General features: G+C 40.5%; 1 long non-coding RNA gene across 4 annotated transcripts; it reads right to left on the reverse strand.

Moving 5' to 3' along the window:
• Positions 1-514: 514 nt before the first annotated feature.
• Positions 515-3,999, reverse strand: LOC143521026 (uncharacterized). Of its 4 annotated transcripts, none has more exons than XR_013132599.1 (5): positions 3,765-3,999; positions 2,304-2,677; positions 2,088-2,163; positions 1,640-1,779; positions 517-1,151 (listed from the first exon to the last, which is right to left on the reverse strand). It is a non-coding gene; the product is annotated as an uncharacterized LOC143521026 (long non-coding RNA). The 4 variants fall into 4 exon arrangements; XR_013132597.1 differs by having other exon boundaries at positions 1,245-1,779; XR_013132596.1 differs by having other exon boundaries at positions 515-1,779.
• Between the last annotated feature and the right edge of the window lie 1,591 nt (positions 4,000-5,590).

The following is a 5,590-nucleotide window of genomic DNA, read 5'->3' on the forward strand; positions in this document are numbered from 1 at the left end:
GCGCCCCCTCTGCTCGAACCAGGAGAGCATCATGGAGGGGTTGACTCCTCCCTCGGGTGTGTCTGTGACTCCTCCCTCAGGTGTGTCAGTGTGTCTGTGACTCCTCCCTCAGGTGTGTCTGTGACTCCTCCCTCAGGTGTGTCAGTGTGTCTGTGACTCCTCCCTCAGGTGTGTCTGTGACTCCTCCCTCAGGTGTGTCTGTGACTCCTCCCTCAGGTGTGTCAGTGTGTCTGTGACTCCTCCCTCAGGTGTGTCTGTGACTCCTCCCTCAGGTGTGTATGTATGGACATGTGTGTGTTCATCTGCCATTTGTCACACATGTCTCATGTCTTGCATGCATATGTGTTGCACTCTGTGTTTACTTAGGTTTTGTGCAGCTAAGCACTAAATGAATTATTATTAATAATAATAAAGTATTATTAATATAATACTACTAATAACATAATAAACAATCACAAAAGGCAATTTTGCCTTCTTACACAACTCCAAGTATTTTTGAAAGATTATTTGAAAGATTGTTTTATTATATAAAAATATTAATCAAATCAGCCATAAATCAATCTTTACAAATGCATTAACAGCATATGGCAGTAAGTGCAACACTTCCAAAATGTATTACAGTTCTAGGTCTGCTCTATTTTCACCATGAAAAAAAAATCAGATTTCAAATGTTTAACAATGCAGCATGTAGTTAAGTAAAATCCTTTAAAAATCATATTTAGCTGCCTGGAGACTGTCAAAACACAAGAGTAATCTTAAGATTTATCCAGAAACTGCAAACATTACCATGCCATACACATTTTAATACTTCCAAAATCAAGAATCATCATCATGCATTAACCATACAACCCACTGAAGAGCGTAGTTTTCAGAACCTGAGCTTTGTGTGACAGATTGTTAATTTCTAGTTCCAAAAAGAGTTTCTGGACAACCTCAAAGGTGCATCTGAACTTGGGAAGGAAAGGAGTCAAAGGCTTAACCCAAGCAACAATGCAATGGCAAGAGACACAAAGGTCTGTCAGAACCGTTGAACTTTCAATAATCACTTTAAAAGCTGCATGGAGGTCTATGGCTTCAGCTCCCTCAACTCTGGTTGCATAGATACCCAAGACACTCTTCAGTTCCATGCTGAATGCCGCCACATCAGAAACCTATAAGGGTAAAGGAAAAAGAACGTTCAAAACACAAATCATTCAAAGTACACAAATTTCCATTTAGAAGTTTTCAAACATATTTGTCCATACAGTATATCGACGAATTCGATAATTCGGCTCTTCATTCAAGTAGAGACACAGAGCTCTGAGGATCAGTCTTTTAACTTCAACGTTGTCTCTCTATTGATAGGAAGAGTGATCATCCATTAATTATCCACTAATCCAGGTCTGGGTTGTGAGGGCAGTAGCCTACGCAAGAATTCCCCCAGCTTCCCTCTCCCCAGCCTCTTCCAGCTCTTCTGGGGAGATACAGAGGCGTCCCCAAGACAACCAAGAGATATAATCTCCACCAGGGAGGCCTCCAGTGGGCATCCAGACCAGATGCCTGGAACACCTCACCAGGGAGGCCTCCAGGGGGAATCCAGACCAGATGCCTGGAACACCTCACCAGGGGGCAGCCAGACCAGATGCCTGGAACACCTCACCAGGGAGGCCTCCAGGGGGCATCGAGACCAGATGCCTGAACCACCTCAACTGGCTTCTCTCTACATAGGGCAGCAGCAGCTCCGAGTCTCTCCCGGATGAACGAACTCCTCACCCTACCTCTAATGGAGACCCCTACACCCTGCGGAGAAAATAATCAAAGTTTTGTTAAAAACACTATTGCACTTTGTTAAACTTAAAGCATTCTTAATTTAACTAGTCATAATCAGCATCCTGTTTTCTTTCATATTCCATATTCCCACTCCATATTACTTTCCTGTAAATCAAAGAAAGTAACATTTACTTTACATTTGTCCTCCCCATTCACAGCTAGTTTTCTCTTACCTACACCATATACACCTCACTACCCATTTCTGCATTCTCTCTCGTATTGTTCAAACTTCTATTTAAAAGTATTATTTAATTATATTTGAATGCTACTAGGAATACCTGTGTCATGGCCATCACAAATTGCAGTCCTTGGACTCCTCCTCTTTTGGCAAACACTTTCAGAATGCGAATCCAGCTTGGAAAAGAACAGTGACAGCAGAGGGACTGTTATAATACACTCAAACTCTGTGCTTGCTTACAAACTTTCACATGCAAAGAATTAACACAGTCATTTGAGAGTGTGGTGAATACACTTACCTTGAAACCTGTGCTTACCTCTTTTGTTCTAAAAAGAGCTGCCCATTTTGTTTTGAAGTCTGTGATAAGAGGTGATTCCTGGATAACTTCTTGCCTTCTCAAAGCAAAGGTCTTCTCCATTAGCACTTTCAAGGTCTGGTCATTGTTTCTTTTTAAATTCTGAAAGAAGGGAAACTCTTACTCGTTCAAGACTGTCAGCAGTTTTGCCACTTGGATTTCAAAGTTACCAAGTTTGAATGTCAGACTTCCCTTTCAGCCACTGCAACCAGTTACTGAGCGTTGCTGTTTCAAGCAAGGGTGCTTCCTGAGAGCTTTCATCACTTCTTCAAAGTCTGATTTTTTTGGATGAAGTACTACTTTTTTGTACTTCACGATTCCATCTGCAAGTCCATCTAAAATGGGGAGATTTCAGATGTGGGTCAGGTCTGAGTGATGATCCTTATTTTGAAGGGTATATTGGCTTGTAGAAAGTTTTGGTATCTTACGAGAACCAGGGCACAACAAACATACGAAGCCATGAAAAAGACTTCAAGCTGATTGACTTTTTGGAAGACTCAAGTGATGACTCAGAAGATGACCTTGATGTAGATGTGCGAGTTGACAATAAAAATATCAGAAGAGGAGCACACACTTTTGCAGGTTCAATTTTTTTCTAATTTAACACAATAAGGTATACAGTTAGTCACACTTCCAACACATCATCTTAATATTTTGAACACATGTATGCAAATGTCTTTTTGAAGTCACCATATGAATGGTACCTCCCATGTACTCTTCCAATGGATATGTATCAACTAAATAATCAAATTCAACAAAATTATTATCCCTTACAGTGATGAAAAGTATTTGAACACCCTGCAACTTTACAAGTTCTCCCACTTAGAAATCATAGAGAGGTCTGAAATTTTCATCTTAGGGGCAAGTCCACTGTGAGAAACATAATAAAAAAAATATAATCTGGAAATCACAATGTATGATTTTTAATTATTTGTGTGTTACTGCTGCAAATAAGTATTTGAACATCTGCCAATCAGCAAAAATTCTGGTGTCATAGACCTGTTAGTCCCCGTATAAAAAGTCCACCTCCACTCCACTTATTATTCTAAATTAGAAGAATCTATTGTTATAATCTATGTTAGCTGCATAAAGACACCTGTCCACCCCACACAATCAGTAAGACTCTAATAACATGACTAAGACCAAAGAGCTGTCCAAAGACACCAGAGACAAAATTGTAGACCTCCACAAGGCTGGGAAGGTCTAAGGAGCAATTACCAAGCAGCTTGGTGAAAAAAGATCAACTCATCAAAGATCAAGAGAAGATCTGTGTGGAGGAATGGGCCAAACTCCCCTGCTGCAGTGTGTGCATAATATGGTACCTCATGAACAGGACCAGTAAATTCTGGCGGTGTGGGGCATGTTAAAAACTGAAAATACAGGCTGCATTGCAGCACAAAGCCATCAGGGTGAGCTACTCACAGGCCTCCCGCTGCATCCAAGAGTTGGTCAATGATCCTGAAACACTGGGGCGTTGGAGGCTGAACGCAAGTGCCGAGTCTTGAATGATTTATTAATATATTGACACAATAAAAGGACAAACAAAACATTAAGCAACTAAACCAATTGACACTAAAGGCACAATCAAATACACAATAGAGGAGATGTAAAAGCTAGCATGGAAACCATAAAACAGCAGAATAACATACAGCATACAAATTAGTACTACTTAGAATCACCAACCGGACAAGAGACTGAACACAGGACTTAAATACACTGACTGAATCAAGGACCCAAACGAGACACACCTGAAAGTAATGAAGAGAGAGTGGAGCACAAGGGAGGGGTGTGAAGTTTCACTATAAGTTAAAGAGGAATGTTTCTGAAGCAATTTGTGTTTTGTGTAAACTTTGCTTCAAAGTGCATGGTTCATAACAGTACAGGTGGACCAAACAACCTGTGTTTTCTGGATAATGCGCCAGATAATGGTGTTTTGGTAGCAGTTTCACAAGAGAGAAACGTTGTTACTTCTGCCTCTGTTCAGAGATCTTGCTCTCAAGATAAGCAACAGATTCTTCACTGTGTATGGGAGAAACCACAAGCTCCTTCATATCTAAGAACACCAGCCATGCAGGCTCATCTGGTACCAAACTCCAGTTTCTCATTCAAGGATTACATGAGGTTTGTTGGTTTTATCAAACCTGTTGTAGGGAAATACAGCATTGACACATTACGTTTGCAAAGAAAAAAAAAAAAAAAACTAGCTTGTGGTGTGAAATAACAATGTGCTTTTAGTAAGAGCCTTGAACACTGTCATAATCATGAAGCTTATCTTAAGGCTTTGCAATGTTACTTTTAGCTGTAAGCAAATCTGGGCACAGTGCAAGATCTACTGGCATGATGCCTTCAAGAAGTTCATGCATGACTGGGGTAACAAGAGCAAACAATCTTTATTTGTTCTATCGAATACACTTGACCTAACCTCATTCGACTGGATGTCAGAGTCAAAGTCAAAGTCAACACATAGTTTTACAACACTTCTTGTCACAAAGCAGCTTTACAAGCGCATGGGTTCAGATTCCTAATGAGCAAGCCAGAGGCGACAGTAGCAAGGAAAAACTCCCTAAGAAACATTGGGAGGACCAAGACTCAAAAGGGAACCCATCCTCCACTGGGTGGCCCAGCATGTCTGAACTTTTCCCCAAACAAAATCGGCAGAAATACTCTCCAGAGAAGCGCCCCAAAACACCTGCAATGCCTTGTGCTCCCAAGTTATCTACCACCACAGCATGAATCGTGCCTTCCACTGACTGCCCAAGCAGAGGAACAAAAACACCATCTAGTTCTAGAGTTGAAAGGTCATGCTAATGATGATCCAACACTTTATCGTGTCCATAACATTTCACATCATCACTTTTGCACAATACAGATTGAGGACACTGCTGGGTGAAGGCCTGGGGATAAGTTGATCAAAATTCAGTACACTTAACAAACACAAAGCTTCTGTTTCCTCTGTGACGTACCAAGTGGATCACATATTTCAATGTCATCTAAATATAAAGTTTGTGAAATTTTTATTGCTTCATCCGAGAAAAAGCTGTTTCCTTTGAAGTGATCACCATTCTAACATGATGTGTAAAGCTGTTTGAAAACCAATACACTGTCCATGTTTTGTTCTGTTGAAGCTGTTGAAGGATTTATAATATTGGAACATACTGAAAAGACAGCCCCTCTTTTCCATCAAGAATATATTAACAGGTTCGACAACACTGAAATGATCATTATAAAATGTCTAGCATTGATATGCA

This window comes from Brachyhypopomus gauderio, chromosome 8, assembly GCF_052324685.1.
Source record: "Brachyhypopomus gauderio isolate BG-103 chromosome 8, BGAUD_0.2, whole genome shotgun sequence".
Lineage (NCBI taxonomy): Eukaryota > Metazoa > Chordata > Actinopteri > Gymnotiformes > Hypopomidae > Brachyhypopomus > Brachyhypopomus gauderio.